We start from the raw sequence: 18,251 nt of genomic DNA, 5'->3' as shown, positions 1-18,251 counted from the left end.
AAACAGAGGCAGAGAGACAAAGACAGGGCACACTGAACTTCACTGTGACCGTTGTATAGGGAAAAAAATAGACTGGATACGAATAAAAGAGGATTGTAAGTGAAATAAACTAGATGTGAAATTAAAAGGTTATATTTGAAATAAACCAGATGTCCTTCATCCTCTAAGAGTCTCAAGCCACTAAGAAATAATATTTTCACCCTGTTAATGTAGTAAGTTGCTTTTGATACAGTGTCTTTGCCTCATTGACTTTCCAGAGCATTTGTATGATACACTGAGTCTAATTCCACAATCTCTGCTCAGGGCAGAGGACAGCCTTGTACTGGTTTATCTAGTGGAACAGCACTCAACCCACCCCTGCCCTGAACAAGGAAACCCTGTCCAAGCCCTTGGCTGCGGGAAGAGGCGGGAACATCGCCTGTGGGCATCGCTCTGGACCACAGCGCCCGTCACAGAGTTTTCAGAGGACTGAGCCAAACAAACATACCAGATCTTTAGGAGAAAAGAGGAAAGCAGAGTGGAGAGGTTGTCCTTCTCCTCTGGGCTCTGCACCCATTCCTTGGTACGGAGTGGAGAACAAATCAGAAAGGTATTGATGGTGCTGCCCAAGAAACAAGAGGAGACTCATATGAACACTTCTAAAGGGAAGGAATTGATGACACCAGCAAAATGAATACAAACTCGGCCACAGACCTTGGCGGGGAGCGTGGTCCAGCACAGAGCGCGCCCTGGAGCAGGCAGGGAACATGAAGGTGCAGGGGGGCCCCTGGGCTGTTCCCCCAGAACATGGTGCCCCTCCAGCCAGCCCCACGGAGTTAATCGTTGTACAGACTGTGCTCCGTCCAAGCAGAACCTGGAAGTGGAGCCAAGGGAGCTTTCTCCTCCCGTCACGTTGGAGGGCATTGTTGCAGAGTACGCAGGATGAAGGCGAGAATCTGGCAGAAGGAATCTTTCCATCCTCCTGGCTGTGGAGTGAACAGGTGGCCCCAAATCTGTCTATGTGGTAGGGGGTGGAGGTGGGTGGGAAGAGGATGAATCTTAAAATATAATGTCCTGAAGCTTCAATCCCAACCACATAAAGGAGGGGGGAAATATGCCGTAAGGCAGTATTCTCAAAAATTTCCGCCAAAATATCACTAATGTCAGAAGAAACTGCATGTGCCTTGGACGAGAAGAAGGGCCAGCTATTGGTCCAAAGCCATCATCTCCAATCACAAAATGCATCTGAAGTCTTGGTTTTTGTTTTTAAATCCTAGGATGATTTTGTATGCTATTGTATAATAGATCCATGCTTGTTTTTATCTAAAGGTATAGTTTGAAATTATCTATCAGGTAAATGACTTAACTTGTCCCCCAAAGAATCACATGGTGCCGTGATGGTCCAGGAAAACAGGCTGCACTCGTCCTGGGACCTGACACGTCACCTGCGTCCTCTGCAGGTGTGAAGAGAACACTCGCATCCGTGGCACGGGACTCTGTGCTGAAGACAGAGCACAGGGGCCGCGGCGGTGGGAGGAGGCCCCGTGGATGGGAGGGGACCTGGCGCCTTCTCCCCCAGGGCCCCTCTCGCTTCGAGACCTGCTGCCCCGTTCTGCTCGCCAAAGGGCTAGGCAGCCATCTTCCGGCCCAAGCGTGGGAAAAACTTGCTTCTGGGGATTTCTCTTAGCCTAGCTGAGATGGGTCATGTGTGTGTGTGGTTTTTTTTCTTAAAAAGATCTGAAAAAAAAAAAAATGAGAGAACAAATAGCAGACTATGTACCAGAAACACAAAAGGCCAGGGGACTTCCCTGGCGGTCCAGTGGTTAAGACTCTGAGCTTCCACCACAGGGGGCGCGGGTTCCATCCCTGGTGGTCTGGGAACTAAGATCCCACATGCCCATGCCACAAGGCGTGGCCAAAAAACAAACAAACAAAACCCCAAAAAACAAAAGTCCAGCTTTCTTTCCTCTACCACTTGCTCTCACCTGAGATAACCACGCTTCATCGCAGAGGCCAGGCGAGGCTGGGCAGCCATGTCTCACCCACGCCAGTTCACGTCCCTGTCAAGGACCTGGTCTCCCAGACACCCAGAGGAGAAGGAACCGGGCTCAGAGCCCAAATGCGACTTAAGACACACAGGTGAGGGACTTCCCTGGTGGTGCAGTAGTTAAGAATCCGCCTGCCAATGCAGGGGACATGGGTTCGAGCCCTGGTCCAGGAAGATTCCCACATGCCGCGGAGCAACTAAGCTCGTGCGCCACAACTACTGAGCCTGCGCTCTAGAGCCCGTGAGCCACAACTACTGAGCCCGCGTGCCACAACTACTGAAGCCCACGCGCCACAACTCCTGAGCCCGCACACCTAGAGCCCGTGCTCCGCAACAAGAGAAGCCACCGCAATGAGAAGCCCGCGCACCGCAACGAAGAGCAGCCCCTGCTCGCCACAACTAGAGAAAGCCTGTGCGCAGCAATGAAGACCCAACACAGCCAAAAAAAAAAAAAAGAAAAAAAGACACATAGGTGTGTGTGGTATGTGCTGTGTGTGTTGTGTATCCTGTGTATGTCATGTGTGCATGTGTAGTGTGTGTGTGGTGTAATACACACACACAAATCATGGGATGCAGTGCAGTGAATCTTGAGCTCAAACAGAGCTCAAGTCTGTCTTTGCCGCCCACCCCAGACCCCTCCCACTCAGTAATGTCCTGTATTCTACCAAGTGAAAGAGAAGACCAGATTCACACAATAAAGACAACCCCTACAGAAGAATTCTAACTGTACAAGAGTGGGAGCACAGCCTTATCATAAAAGCCTAATAATGCGGAATAATATTCCACTGAGAATATGGAAGAGGTTGAAAATAGTTTGGTTTAATTATTTCACTACAGTCTCTACTATGGTATAGGCAGGTAGACCGTATTGACATAACAGTATCGATGATCTATCTTAGGCTTTCCCTATATCACTATAAAGAAATTGGCAGGGAGGAAAAAGAATCCACTTAGTTGGAAATCATTCATCCTTCTTTCCAGACCAAACCTTACAAGTGAATTCAGTCTCTGAAATCTGGGTAAATCGCATGATTTTGTTTTCACTCTGACCTTTGGAATCTGGCTGATTGAGGCTGGGTCTGCAAGCCCAGTGGTCCGTCCTTACACTACATGATTTTGTTTTCACTCTGACCTTTGGAATCTGGCTGACTGAGGCTGGGTCCGCAAGCCCAGTGGTCCGTCCTTATACTACATGATTTTGTTTTCACTCTGACCTGTGGAATCTGGCTGACTGAGGCTGGGTCCGCAAGCCCAGTGGTCCGTCCTTATACTACATGATTTTGTTTTCACTCTGACCTGTGGAATCTGGCTGACTGAGCCTGGGTCTGCAAGCCCAGTGGTCCGTCCTTATACTAAATGGACCTACAAGAATCCAGCCAGTTCAGCCAGGCCACCAGCTACTAATCAGCCAGCACCTGGTTAATCTTTATGGAGTTTCCAGAGTTTTCAACTGCCTGCATCCAGGTGCACAAAGGAGTCTTTGCTTTTCTTTGTCCTGTCCTGCGGGGATAGGAAGAACAGTCTTCTGTGGGCAAAGCAGACAAGATTCGGTGACAACAAGTGAGCCCTGAGGCTGTGGCCTCCTAGCCAAGCCACTGGCAGAGGGCACAGCCCAGGCCTGCCTTTGCTATACTAGGTACCACTTCTGTCTCCCCAACTGGGACGGGAGCGGAATGTGGAAGTGTGGGTGGCATTAGTGACACAGTACCATCAGTGGAGATCCTCGCTGCGGACCATAAAAAGAAGACACCAAAATTCACCACGAGTCCTGCCTGTGGTCTCCAGGGGTATGGGAAGGGCATTTTGCGGGGTAACCGTGTGTTAAGGGTACACTTTGGCTATTTCCCCTGGCCGGGTCATTGGAGGGGGAGCTAATCACTCAGTAAACAGAGAAGAGAGATGCTTATACTTAATAAGCCATTGCAAATGGAAAAAGCAAGCTCCTACCCAATGTGATTCTCTCTAGAAACAAATGGCTTGGATCCAAACCCTACAAAACCCTTTCAGAATGCCGAGAGGTCTCTCAGTCCCAGCGCCCCCAGAACGTAATCCTCCGGCACCTTCTCTTTCACGTGGAAGTAGCTTTAACAACGGAAGAGGGAATGACTGTGTGTGCACGCGTGTGGCACAGTCGTGAGTTTTTCTTTTGTCTTGTTTCGGAGCCCCTGATGGGCAGTGCATCCTTCTCTCTGGGGAGCAGCCGCTGCAATTAAAGGGGAGGGCCAGATACCACGCGGAGCCGAGGTGCTGGGAAGCGCCTCCAAGCCACCCTTCCCCAAGGGTGTGCTCAGCCCCCTCCCTCCACGCCCCCTGCGACACTACGGAGCCCTGGCTGTGCGGCAAGGGGCAGCGTTGGCCTGGTGGCAGAAGGGAGGTCAAGGTCTCTGCCAAGGCTGGCTGCTCTGGTTTCTCTCATCTGTGTCCTGGGCTAGCCCTCCTGTCAGATGAAAGAAACAGTGTGGTTCAGTGGCCAAGGCAGAGCTCGGGCTAGGAGCCTCGGCTGCGACCCTGGCACCACAGTCCTGGCCACTGATTATCTTGTGCCCACTCTAGATATTTTCACTTAAAATGTGGGCAATAAAAACACTGACCTGTCTCCACAGGCTGTAATATTAAAAAGAAGAGGAAAGGAGGACGGGGCACTTTGTAAATACACCACAAGGAACTTCTAAATACAGCTGGCTGAGCTCACCAGCCACCAGGGCCATGTGAGGAAGCAGAGGATGCTTTGTAGTAAGGCAGCTCCCAGCCAGGGAGTCGGGGTGGAATGGCCGCTCTCCTGCTTGCACACTTGCTATTTCTCAGCCCTTCCCTAGGAAAGAGGACTTCAGGGGTTTCCACCAGCACACACACACACACACACACACACACACACACACACACACACGGCCAATGTCAGGGACAGTAGCATCGCTTCCAAGTGGAATAATTCAAAGAATCCAGGAAGAAGACAAGCACAATTTTTTTCTTTTCTCCTCTCTATTTAAGAGGGGGTGAATCTCTGATCTCCTTCTGGAAACAAAGAAAGGAATAGGGCTCGCTAATATGATAGCCCCTCAATTTTCCAGCTTGTGATTAGAAAGAGAGGTGATTAGAAGTGATCATAAATGGTGCTAGGTCTGCATGCCCCCCTCTCTCTTGGCCGTTTCTCCCTTTCCCCTTTGGTAAAATTAGACTCAAAAATGAAAGAGTCATCAGGATGTTTCCACTCTGCTAAAACCCATGGCCAATTTGCCTTATTAATATGATTTCTTTATGTTTCTATATTTACACTTTAAAATGTTTCAAAACTACAGTTGGATACCTCTTCACACCCCTTAGAACGGCTCTTATTTAAAAAGCCAGAACAGAAAATAGCAAGTGTTGGCGAGGACGTGGAGAAATTGGAACCCTTGGGCACTGCTGGTGGGAATGTAAAGGGGTGCAGCCACTGTGGGGAACAGCAGGGCAGTCTCCCCCCAAGATTAAATATAGAAGCGTCATATGATCCAGTACACACCCCAACAAATTGAAAGTGGGATCTCAAAGAGATATTTGTACATGCCCTTTCAAAGCAGCATGATTCACAATAGCCAAAAGGTGGTCCCAACCCAGGTGTCCATCAACAGATGAATGAATAAACAAAACGTCATCTATACATACAATGGACTGTTATTCAGCCTTATAAAGGACTGAGTTTTTTTTTTTTTAACATCTTTATTGGAGTGTAATTGCTTTACAAAGGTATGCCATGGACATTATGTTAAGTGAAATAAGCCAGTCACAAAAGGACAAATATTCTATGACTCCACTTATATTAGGGACCCAAAGTAGTCCAATTTATGGAGGCAGAAAGTAGGATGGTGGGTGCCCGAGGCTGGGGGAGGGGAGGGGGAGTTAGTTAGTGTTTAATGGGGACCGAGTTTCAGTCTGGGAAGATGACAGTGTCCTGTGGGTGGTGGTGATGGTTGTACAACAAAGGGAATGTCCTTAGTGCCACTGAGCTGTACACTTAAAAATGGCTAAGATGGTGAACCGTATGTGTGTTTTACCACAATAAAAACTGTTTGTCCATCTGACACCATGTTCTTCCCTCATGACATACCTGAGGGAGGAACAGGCATTCCAGTCCCCAGGAAGGCAGGGCAGAAAACTCTCAGTTCTTCACCGCCTCTGGGCCTGGACCGGGGAGATGCCCCGCGTTCCCGGGAGTGGGGGGGATCTAGACTACAGTCTCTCTGGTCTCATCACCAGGGCCCACGCGGCGGGTCTCGGGCTGCCCACCGGCCTTCCCTGCCTCTGGCCCTTTGCTTGGAGGCACGGAGACAGGTCACCCACACTGGAAACATCGGGGCAGATGGTAGCTGCGGGGTGTGCGGAGAGGGTGGTTTGGGCCTTGACTGGCACCTCTGCTCCCTTACCGTCCTCCCCTCGCAGCTGGTCAGGGATGCAGTCCTTCTGCCAACTTCCCAGCTCTGCGGAAGTCCCTGAGCTGACAGGAGAGCATGGCCGCCACGTGCACCGCCCAGGACGGCGGGCCCGCCACGGTGGCCTGGGACGCTCAGGGGGCCTGAGCCTCCTCAAGCTCCAGCCCATCTTCTGGGGTGCCGGCTCCCTCTCTCCTCCATCTCTTCCTGCGCCCGGCTCCCTGCGCCCTCCCCAGAGGCCCCTGCAGGGCTTCCACACCTGTCGGCCCCGCCGAACAGCCGCTCCCAAGTAGCAGCCACGGAAGCTCTCCTGAGGTCCCCGCAGAACCAACTCTCGCTCAGCCGGGCACTTCTGTTTTGTTCCATTAGCATTATCCTCTTTCATCGCCTTTCCCCATCCCTCTGGAAGCTTCTTTGGCTGCAGACCTCTTCGTTAAGTGGCTGTTTCTTTCGGAAAACTGGTGCTCCCGACGGGGACTTCTTGGTACTTTCCACCGCGGGCCAAAAGGAAAAAGGGCTTGAAGGACACCAGGGCCCTAATAAGGCAGGTGCAAGACGATCCTTCGTCTCCCGTGGCCTGGGGCGCGCGGAAGGGAGGAGAGGGCAGGGGCGCAGGGAAGGGTCCCGGGCGGCCAGGCGGCCGCTGCACTCCCAGTCCCCGCCCCGGGGGAGGCGGGCTTCGGGGGCTGCAGATTCCCAAGCGCGTGTGCGGTGCGCGCGCCGGGGGTGGCGTCCGGCCGGCGCGCGAAGAGGTGGGGAGGCCCCGCCCGGGCCGCGCCGCCAGTCCCCACCTCAGCCCGGCGGCAGCTTCGGCTGCTCCCGTTAGATGGCGCTCGAGGCTTTCCGACCACTCGCGAAAGTGCGGCGGGCCGGGCGCACAAAGCCCCGCGGGCCGGGGGGGACGCAGCCTGCCGGCGAGGGCGCGCGAGGCCGACCCCACGGGGCCGCATGCCCAGGCCCGGGGCGCGGGCGGGGCGCTCCCGCTGGGCCTCGGCGCGCTGGCCGCGGCCTCCGACCCTTCGCCCCTCCGCCCACTCGCGCTCGGTCCCGGGGCCCGGCCGCGCTCCAGGGACGGGAGCCGCGAGGCTGGGGCTCAGGCCGCGGGGGCCCGGGGGCCGGGGACGCGCCAGGTGGGAACCGGGGCGCAGACACGAGCCTCCAGACCGCGCCCGCCCGCTGCTCCCCGACTGGCCGCCCCGCTCTCCGCGAGCCCGGCCTCTGCTTTGCGGGGAAGCGGGCAGGTGCGGGGTCGGTTGTGTGTCTGAACCGTTCCTCTGAAATTGTGGTTCGGTACGAGGTTTAATAAACTTCGTGGGCGCTCGCGTTTCCAACAACACGGGGCAAACTTTCTTGCTGTCCCCGATGCGGGTGGAGCCCCGGTGAAGCTCAAGCAGCCTCCTTTAAAAAAAAAAAAAAAAAAAAAGCTCCTGGGACTCTGGGGCGTAAAATGCGATGGCCAATTTCTAAGTAACTGTTCGGGGATCAGAGAGCGAGCTTTCCTTCCGCCACCAAGTTCGGCTCCCCTTCCACCCCCTCCAAGAAAAGTGACTTGATCACGCTCTCCCGTCCCTGAGGCTCCTCCTTATGTCGCCTGCGCGGGCCCCGCCGCGGAAAGGGGTGCGTCTCCCAGTCCCGGAACACGCAGCAGCGAGACCTTCCTTTGTGCCTACACTTGGCTGTGAACTTTCCCGCGCGGTGGGTTCTCCTTTAAGAAAGTAGCGATCTCTATGAATATTTAATGCCGGGCGCGGGCCGGGGGGGCGGAAGGGAGCCCCGCGCCCGGGTCCCCGCAGCCGCGACGGGGACCGGGGGCCGGGTGGCCGGGGGCGCAAGCCGGGCTGGGGCGCGCGGCCCGTCGCGTCCATTTCCATAAGAAAGCGGGCGGCGCGGTCGGAGGGACGATTTGGGCCCCTGCCGCCTTCCCCCGCCTCCCCGTACCCGGTTTTCTGCTTGAAGCGGGCTCGGGAGCTCTGAGCCCCAAGTGTGCGCTCTTGTCTTTGATGGTATCGACCAAGTGCGGTTTCAAATGTTGCCCCGACTGAGGCCGGTTTCCTGTCTGTGTGCGCAGTGGATGGAAGGACCGCGCCGGGTGAGTCCAGAGCGCGGGGAGCGGGCAGCCGGCCCGGCGGCGGAGGGGGAGGGCCGCCCGGCAGGGGCAGGTCTCCGGCTGGCTGGGTTCTGAACTGGGGAGCCAGGTGGAAACGGAGACCCCGGCACAGAGGAGCGTGTGTGTGTGTGTGTGTGTGGGGGGGGGGGGGGTGGGTGGGTGGGTGGTGGGGGGGGCGGTGATGAGGCACGAGGGGTCGCGAAGCCTGGCGCCCAGGCGGCCGCTGGTGGGAAGGTCTGGCGCGCCTCGCAGCCGTGTCCCTCTGCAAAGACCCGGGGCAACTTTTCCCTCGCCGCCGCTGACCCTCTTCCTGCGAAGGAATAAAGTGAACTTGCTCAGATACTCGATTCCGCTGGCGGTTCAGTTCTTTCTGCTTTGGTATTGAGTTTCTTTCCACCTTTCAGTGTGAACAGCCTTTGTGTCCTCAGTTCTAAGGTGTGCGTGTATGTATACATATATTCTATAGTGTGTATATATATTCTATCGTGTTTGTATATATATGAAATATATATGAAATAGTGTGTGTATATATATTCTATAGTGTGTGTGTGTGTGTATATATATACACATATCTATGAAATCTCCTAGGTACTTTTGATCCCATCTGGATAAATTAAAACCCAGATCTGTAATGTTTATTCTTAGTTTACAAAAGGCAGGGAAAAAAATGTGTGAGACACATGTCTGCAAGTATATCAAAAGTACTTTCCCTTCTGCTGGAAAAAGTTGCCTGCAAATGGCTTCCCTTCACTGATCCTGGACCACCTCTACTTCTCCGGGAAACTAAATCGGGTCATAACTAAAGCCCCCATCAGACCAAGCAATTAAGTGCCAATAATGACTATTAATGACTGTATTACTAATGATTGGAGTTGAGGACTCCAAGCCTGCTCAAGGTCATCAAGCTGTTTCAAAATTCTGCTACCCCAGATTTTTATAGCATTCCACCCCAGTAAAGGAGGGAAGAAGACAGAAGAAGTTCTCAAAGAATTCTCCAGTAGGTATCCCATGGTCAAAGTTGAATTTATTTCGTTCAGTAAAGTTGATTTCTACTTCTGGTAAATAACGGGGTCTTCACTTCTGGCCGTGTCAAGTTATGCGAAGTGCAATTGATGGTGGTGGTTATTTGGTTTGGATGCAGAATTTGGTTGTGGGGGGATTGGAAGGGAGGGTGCGTTCTCTCTCCAGTTACTCTGGTAATACTGAGAGCCCTGGAAGATTTTAAGAAACAAGTGTTTTAAATCTTCAGCTGGGCTCATGGATATCGGGATGGCTGGGAGCTGAGGAAGTGAGGGCTGGTGAACTCAGGGAGCAAAGGAGAAACAAGGAACTTGGTCTGAAAAAAGATTTTCTTTTTGCTCATGGGTTCACATGGTTTTAGCCTGTCACAAGCTGAGTGACTGTTCAAAAGAAAAGGTTAGCGAGACTCATCTGTTGGTGTAAAGGCTACTGAGGCTGAAGATGGTTCACCAGCCCCCCTTGCCTCTTTACTGACACCCCTTCTCACCCCAAACGGAAATCCAGGCTCAGTTCTGGGATGGGAGGAGGTGGCAGGGAGGGAGGGAGGGAATACATCGCCACTGGGAGTCCACAGTGAGGAGGGAGGGCAGCTTGCAGGGGCCCTGGCCGGCCACCGTGACGCAGGCAGGCTCAGCCATGGGGCAGTTGGAGGTGTTGGGTCACCTCTGCTCATTCCCCAGCGTTCAGCCCTTCCTGCCAGCCTGTCAGGACACTGGGTGAGCTGGGGAAGTGAACGTGTTCAGGACATCTCCCCAGCACCTCGCTGGCTCCTGGTGGAAGCCAGAGCAGCAGCGCACATCTGGTTCTGATGTATTTACCAGGCTGGTATGGAAATGCCCAGGCTGCACGGCAGAAACCTGAGCTGCTTGCGACCAGTAAAGTCCTCTGCTAAGCAGCGTGAATGGTTGGATGGTTGCAGAGTGCTGGGTGGCCCCCGCTCTCCAGGTGAAGCACTTGACCCTGCCCCATGCTGTTTTGTTAGAGTTAATTGCCCTGCAGTGAGGGTACCTCACACCTCCGCCAAGGAGTACAGCAGAGAAGGGATCCTCCACAGGTGACTGGATGGTGCGGGGTCATCTTGGACACCTGACAAGTCCCCAAACCTCACCTGAATGAAATGGGCCTGAAGTACGCTCCTGCCTGTGGCCCCTTTTGCCTGGCTCTGGCTGTCAGCAGCCCACATAGGACCCTGTAGTCCTGAGAGGCCTGCTACAGCTCCTTGGAGAGGGCAGCGGACCCCAGAGGCTTAACACGACAGCTCCATACTCAACAACAAATTCCCTGCTGACCCTGAGAATCCCAGGGAAGAGGGGGCTAGAGGCCGGCACGAGGCTCCCATAACTCGGGGCAGCCTGGGCCCTGCCTACCACTGAGTCTGGTGGCAGGGAGAGGGCCAGGGCTTGGGAACAGGGCTCCGAAAATCTGCTGTTCCGCTTCCTTGGGTCAGCTGCAGACAAGCCTGAGACTGCAAATACCTGTGAAGAGGGGAAGGCGTGGAGGCTGGAGCTGGCCCTGTGTCCTTACCAGGGTTCTAGGGCCCTGGGAACCCTCCGAGGTGGCTGGGGGCAGAATACCAGAGGCCGTTTGGTCGTCCCCTTACCTTACAGAAGGCCCACATCATCAAGGTCTGAGAGGACTTGCTTTCCCAGGAAACGCGGGGTGGGGCAGATCTGGTGAGAATTGGAGGCGTTTCCTCAATTTACTTACAGCTGGTTTGGAAATTGACATACAGAGGACAGCAAACACTTTACCCAGATAGGACCTCTGTGGTGTCAGAAAACTTCTCCCCACCTCCCCTGTGGACCCCGCTCACCCCCATTAAGCAGCCCAAACGCACTGTTCAAGATGTCAGGTTAGCTGGTGGAAGGAGTTTGATCCGTCCCCTCCACCCAAGTAAGTACAAATGAATTTTGTTCTCAAAAAGAAAACTTAGAGCTTGACACTTTCCCCAGCCAGATACACCTAAGTTTCACCCAGGTCTCTAGTTAGCAAGCGCAACACACCCCCACCTCTTTTTCCTTTCTTTGTGGCTTGAAGTTGCACTTCAGGAGGGTTTATATCATGTTGTTCATGTCAGCAAGCCTCCTTGTCTCCACTCCCACCCATCTCCCTGGATGGAATTGTAGCTGGAAACCACACACACACAAGAAATTCTCTTTAAAATTTTCTGCTATTCTTCCCAACTAGAGGAGTTGACAAGACGCAGACACGTTAAGTTGCAGAAAATACAGTGGACTGATCAGCCAAAATGCATCTCATTTGCACTTGTATGTAGCCGGGGGTAGGAGCTAGTGTCACTCAGGCTGGGCTGACTGGCTGGAATTTCCGAGCAGGCCCCTCTGCAGGGGCCATTTGTGGGGTCGAAGCCCCGGCCCAGCCCAGGCCAGCAGGAGGAGGGGGGAGTGGGAGGCGTCCGGAGGCCTGGCCCGAGGGCTGGAGCCACCTTCGGCAGACCTCCTGCTCTGGGCAGCTCGGGGGCTGGGAGGCCTGGAGGGGTGGGTGCTGGCAGCTGGATGCCCAGGTCGTCAGCCATTCCCCGGGCCTCCCCCTGGGTTGAATTAAAGAAAGGAAACACCTCCAAGGAGAGTCACTGACCAGATATTAAACCCGCTCCTACCTCTCTCCCAAGGTTGTGTCCCCGTCACCCACTTTGTCCCCATCCACCCACGGGTGGAGGGACACCTCTGCCTGATGCGTTCCTCCACCTACTTCGGGTCCTGAACTCGGACCCTGAGCTTCTCGCTTCCCGCCTGTCTCACTGAACCCCACTCCTGGGCCCCCGAGTTCCCAGGGAAACGTGGGTAGTGCCCTGGGAGCCTTGGAACCCAGCGGGGGCAGTTAGGGGGAAGGCACGGGTCTTTGAGGTGTTCCCGCTCTCCAGCCACCCACTCCCCTGCGCTGGTCGCAACTTTGCCCGACCCCGGGGCTAGGGCGCAACTCCTACCGGCGTATTCCCACCCGGCAGCTGGTGGCCCGGACTGCGCTGGGGCGCAGGGTCACCGCTAGGGCTCGGTGGCGGCGGCGTGCGGGGCGCGGGGTGCAGAGGCCGAGGAACTGGGCGCAGGGCCCAGGCCTAGGCCTTGGGAAGGGCCCACCTGCCTCCGTGAGCGCCCCAGCAGCGCGCCCTCGGGGCGTCCTCTCCACCGCGTCTCGCTTGCTTTCCTTGCCAAGGCCCTGGTGGCTCAGACGCCGCCAACCCCACGAGCTCCCTTCTCCAGCGCTCGGCTCTGGCCGGGCGTGGAGACAGGGAGGCGTGCGCAGTGCTCCAGGCCTCACAGCCGGGCACCCAGGCACCGCCGCGCATCCAGGCACCGCCGGGCCCCCAGGCACCGCCGGGCCGGACCGCAGCCCACCACCTTCCCGGGGCCAACCGGGGGCGACGCGTGTTGCCCAACGGGACCAGCGCCTCACCGGGCCGCCGGGGGACCAGCCACGCGCCCTCGCTCGCGGCGGAGCGCGGGGCCGAGGCTGCGACTCCGGGCAGCCAGCCCCGCACCATTGACAGCCCGGGCACGTCCGCGGAGTCCGGGGGGACGATCAACGGACTCTCCGTCCCGGGAGCTGGGGACACGCCTGTAAGGTGTGTGATGCTTTAAAGATCCTTGGTACTACTTTTGCGCGAAGCCTTTGTTCCAGCTTTGTCAGCTTGCGGGCCTTCAGCAGCTCCCCCTCCCGGGCCCTTCCACCCCCATCACCGCCCCCGGCCCCCCCCCCCCAACCCCTGCAGAGAGGGCATGGCGCAGGGAACCCGCCCGGATCAACTGCCCCGCTCCATATCCCCTCCTGCAAAATGCTTGTCCCTCGGTTACGTCTCCCCTTCGCGCTTGGGGCAAATGAACACGGTTTGCACCGCCTTCGCCTTTGGGGCGAGGTTCTCCTAGAAGAACAGGCTTTCTGAATGTGACCTCGGGCTGCGGCGGCGGCGGCGGCGGCAGCCTCCTGCTGCTGGTGAAAGAGCAGCTCTCCAGCCACAGGCCGGGGCGACCGGGGTGCGCACAGCAGGACCATGGGTGGGGGTAACCTGCCCTCCCACGGTAAGGATTTGAGGATTCAGACGGAAAGAGCAGGTTAAGGACAACACGGCCGTGAACTAACTTGACTCCTACTGGCAACAGGGCCGCCAGGGCCCGGTATTCCTGGCTAGGGTGGCCCTCTCCCAGCCCCCAAATTAGGTACAACTTCCCTTTTAGCCAAAGTGCAGCTAGATGCAGGGTGTTTCACGGATACTCTGGCAAACAGGAGGTGCAGATAATGACTGTTTCCATACACATAGGCTTGCATGCATCGTCGTATATGGGCACACATTTCCCATTTCTCCCTAGTCTTTCTATTTAATTTGTCTTCATTCCTTCTTTCTAGGCCTTTATGCCTGCACATAGCCATTTGGAGAAAAATCAAGTGTGAGCACCTCTCCCCGAAGAAAGTTCTGTATGTTATGTTAACACACTCACACAGGGATTCCTCGGGTTACCAATTTGCTCCCAATCAGCCAGCACTTGGCTTTCTGGCTGGGGTAGGGGTGTCAGGGTGATGCAAATGGACGTGGCGGCTTCACTGGGGGGGAGGCGCTTTTCTTCCCCCTTCTTGAAGCCCCAGTTCAAGGCCCAGGAACAAAGGGAGAGGTAACTGATCTGTCCTTTGGTCTCTTTCCCTTCACTTCCACCCCTCTCACCTGCAGACCTGCAGGCCCTCCTCCTTGACAAATAGAGGAAAGCCTGTGAGTTCAGGTACGCAAGTAAGTAGTGCTGAGCTGCGAGGCCCCCCCACTGAAAATCAAAAACCCCATTTTAGGTGTGCCTCGAGTCCCCACCACCTCCTCTCCCCCAGATGTCACTGGACCCAAGGCTATTTGCTTAGCTTCCCTCTCTTGTTAAAAACATCCAGGACAACTATTAAATAGTGCCTGGAAGAGTTAAAGACATCTCTCAGGTTTGAAACATTTTTTTAAAGCCCTGTTTGGAAGAAATCTTGGAGGAGTACTAAAGCATAATCAGTAAGATGGCCCGAGCAAGTTTGAAAGATTTCTCCCCCAAAACGTTAACTAAAAAGAGTTTGTAGGTGTTGTTTTCTTCACTGATGGGTGTTTCCCTGTTGTAACCTACAGATTCTCAAGACCAAGCTAGTAAGACATTTATTTTCATTTTGTTAGTTTCTGGGTGATACTATACTTTCCGATTAGACCTAATTTATTTATTTTTTTAAAAACTCTGCTGGAGAGTTTTCAACCTTGGAAATGTGAATGAGGAATAGATTCTCCCTCCGAGATTCTTACATGGGCAGAATGGAAGGACCCTGCCTGGCTCCCCTTCACACCTGGAAGTTGCCCTGCCTGAACCTAGGTGGACTGAGGGTGACAGATTTGGGCACCTTTTATTTCAGTGCTGGCGCAAGGCGAGCTCTTTGAAATGAGTATCTATTCTATTTCAGACTGCAGTGTCCCAGTCGGCTAAATGGGCTTGTCTTCTGCCAGGAGGGACACAGTCCTGCAGGACAGAACGAATGTTGGATCTCCCAGGAAGCTCTTCGTCAAAACATCCCTTGCCCTTTTGTTTTTGTTTTTGAATTAAAAGATGTGTTTGCTTTCCTCTCAGTGTTCATCCCGTTATTTTGTAGCTACAACAATGAAATGTGGAAAACAGTTATTCTTTTTTGTCCTCTGTAAACGTCTCATTTGGGGACCTCGGCAAGCTCCAAACCTACCTCAGGTGTGTCCTGTGCTTTTGATGTTTACTCACCACTCACTGGGGCACCTAGAGACTCACACTAGGTTCCCCCTTCCCCTGGGCATCCTTTCTCTCCCAAACAATGCCCCTCTCGCAACTCGAAACTCGCAGGGGAAAGGGATTTACTTAGAGAAAGCATCCCAAATTAATAAAGACCAGACTCAAGTTCTCCAGGTAAGTGATGTTTACACTGGGACAAGGAAGGCAAGAACCAGCATCACCCCAGGTGTGACTCCTGTCAGGAAGGAGTGAGGGCAGCAGGCACATTGCCACAGAAATTTCTAAAACTATGGCAACTAAGTGAGGTTTACGGTTAAATTTTGCTATATTCCCAGCCAGCTCAAGTTCTTTAAAGTTCACTTTTGTTCACACACGTGCACACACACCCCAACTAGGGTTAAGTTACCAGCGCAATTTCCCTGGGCAACTCTGGTGACAGGAACCACTGCCAACAAACTTATTTTCTGAAGAGTAAAAAAGAAAAAAAAAACAAAACACAAAACCTCTCCATGTCCTTTAAACGGTTATTTTATACTATTTAACATCCCCACAGACAGGAATTGGCCGGGACACCACTGCTTCTTTTTCTAGGAACAGGTAAACTAACCATTCTTCTTCCCCTCCCCCAAGACACAGCTATTTTTAAAAGCTAAAATTTCTCTTTCCAAAGGGAGGAGAAGGAACAAATTCCATTAATGAATTACGTACATGGAATGTGGCTTGTCTAGGGCAATTGTATTTGTAAATAAATGGCTTCCTGTTTATTATGTACGTTTTCCTGAGAACTCTGATGCCTTTGAGCGCTTAATATAGCAAATATGCAACTTCTGGTTTAATTTCCACTGGGTTTCTTTCTTTCTTTCTTTTTCTTTCTTTTTGTTTTTTTTGTATTCACTACATAGAAATCAGGTTAAACTGAGTGAGTTGGGGGGCGGTGTTCATGATCCTGAAGCGTCCAGGCTGACCAGGGGAGAAGTAACCTCTTAAGTTCTCACGTTTGCCAAAGTGCGAGCGAAGGGGGCTGGCTCCCTGGAAATGCTGCTGTAATCAATCTGGGGAGTTTCACTTTTGCCCCCGGATCTCTCTAAAGCCGACCACGGCCTCCTGTGGCAACTTGAGAGGCGAAGCCGGCGCGATCCTGCTGGCGGGCGGCTTGGGCACCGACCCGCCGCCTGGCAAACCCGCCTCCCCTGCGGCCGCCTTCGCCCCCCGCCCGCTCTGGGGCGCCGCGCAGGCCAGCGGCCCGCAGCCCCCGGGCGGGGATCGCGATGTGGCCGGGCGCACGCGGCCGACCCCAGCGTTCGTGGGGCGCCCGAGTTCCCCCCCCCGCCCCCGGCGGCGACGGCTGGGCCTTGAGCCCCGAAGTCCACCAAGCGCCGGCCTCCCGCCGTCCCGCCTCCGCTCGCATCCCGAACAAAGCAGCGCCCCGTGCCCCAGGCCGGCCCCGCTGACCCCTGCTCCCCGCCCCCCTCTTCGGACTGCAGCCCAGGGCTGGAGCCTGTTCCGAGCCGGTGCGTCCCCTCCCTGCGCGGCACCCTTCGGGAAGGGACACGCAGTGCCCCCGATGGAGGCCCCAGGCCCGGGTATCTGGCCCCGACCCAGGTCCTTGGAGACCAGGGGCTCCAGCTCCGTCTTTACTTTTCCTCCAGGGCCCTCGGGCGTGGGCCCCAGAGAGGATCGGTCTGCAGGCCCTGAGCTCAGCTTTCTCGGCTCCACGGTCATCGAATTCCCGGCAGAGCAGGCCGGGCCCCAGAACGGAAAATCCGCAAACGTGGAGCAGAGCGCAACAGACCTTTCTACCCTGGTGTTCCCAGAAGTTGTCTCCAGACGCCGGGAGCCTGAGCCGCGCTGGGCTCAGCCGCCCCCCAGCCCACCCGGGAAACTTCCACAAGTTCGCGTCCCGCTCCTCAAGTTCTTAGCTTTTCTCCAGCTACCGGCCTCGTCGATTGCTCTGCCAACTGTCCTTTAGTCTCTAGGGCTCCCGAGGCCTGAGTCGGTCCGGAATTATGATAATCATTGTTATTATCAGGCTGGGGACGGAGCGCAGAAGCAGAGGATGGGGGCTGAGGGACAGAGAAGAAATGCTGATGAAGGGGGATATTTCAACCTGTTTCAAAAAGTTTCAGTTGACCATTATCAGTAACCCCGATAGACAACTCCATTAAAAAAAAAAAAAAAAAGAATTTACTACTGCTCTTGAAAAGCCGTTATTTTTTACATCGCTTTTAGGAAGATAGATGAACAAAACATCGCGTTTCAAGCCGTTTTGATCTGTAATTAAATGGCAGGATCGGTTTGTATTCTCCTACGGCTTTTACAGAAGTTGCAGTGATCCAAAGTCGGGTTGCTGTGTCAGAGTGGCATTTTTATTAATGAGAATACAAAAAGCTTGCATATTCTTAGCCCTGCTTGAATTTAGTTGCTAAGCAACCGGTGTATGGTAATTCATCCGCGAAATTTAAATCTTTGAGAAAGGATCGTGCGTTTTGCTGAATGGTCGCCACGAGGAAAACAGCTTGTGGGACTGTCCGCAGCTGTTACGGCCGGGCCGCCGGGCAGAGCCGGGCCGGGCAGGGTCGGGCCACCCTCCCCCCGCCCCGCGAGCGCCACCGCCCCACCTGGGCGCCGGGCCCCGCTCTGCGTCCCCGAGGGAGGCGGGCGTCTGAAGCCCGCGGCCTGGGGCCGGCACCACCCTCCCCCGCTCCTCCGATCTCCTACTTCCACCTGCGGCAGACCTTGCACCTGAGCCAGCCGTCTGCACCCCAGGGTGCAGGGGCCAGGCCGCGACCCCGCGCCGCACCCCTCCCAGCGCCCGCGCCCCCAGGCCCGCGGCGCGCGCACACCCGGCCGCCGCGAGCACGCCGGTTGCCCTCTTCGCAGACCCCTCTGAGGTCACTTCCAGGAGGACTCTTCCTCGAGGAAGATCCGACTCATACAGAACGCAGCCCACAGCCCTCCAGAAGGCCAGG

The 18,251-nt window shown here is 54.8% G+C and overlaps 1 long non-coding RNA gene across 1 annotated transcript; it reads left to right on the top strand.

Annotated features, from left to right (window-relative positions):
- The first annotated feature begins 8,365 nt into the window (after positions 1 to 8,365).
- LOC137777975 (uncharacterized) lies at positions 8,366 to 15,143 on the top strand. The gene is made up of 2 exons (XR_011076690.1): positions 8,366 to 8,521; positions 14,987 to 15,143. It is a non-coding gene; the product is annotated as an uncharacterized lncRNA (long non-coding RNA).
- The last annotated feature ends 3,108 nt before the right edge of the window (positions 15,144 to 18,251 follow it).

The sequence above is a fragment of the Eschrichtius robustus genome, chromosome 15, assembly GCF_028021215.1.
Source record: "Eschrichtius robustus isolate mEscRob2 chromosome 15, mEscRob2.pri, whole genome shotgun sequence".
Lineage (NCBI taxonomy): Eukaryota > Metazoa > Chordata > Mammalia > Artiodactyla > Eschrichtiidae > Eschrichtius > Eschrichtius robustus.
Note: the sequence above shows the minus strand (reverse complement) of the source record. Positions and strands in the feature narration are given on the sequence as shown.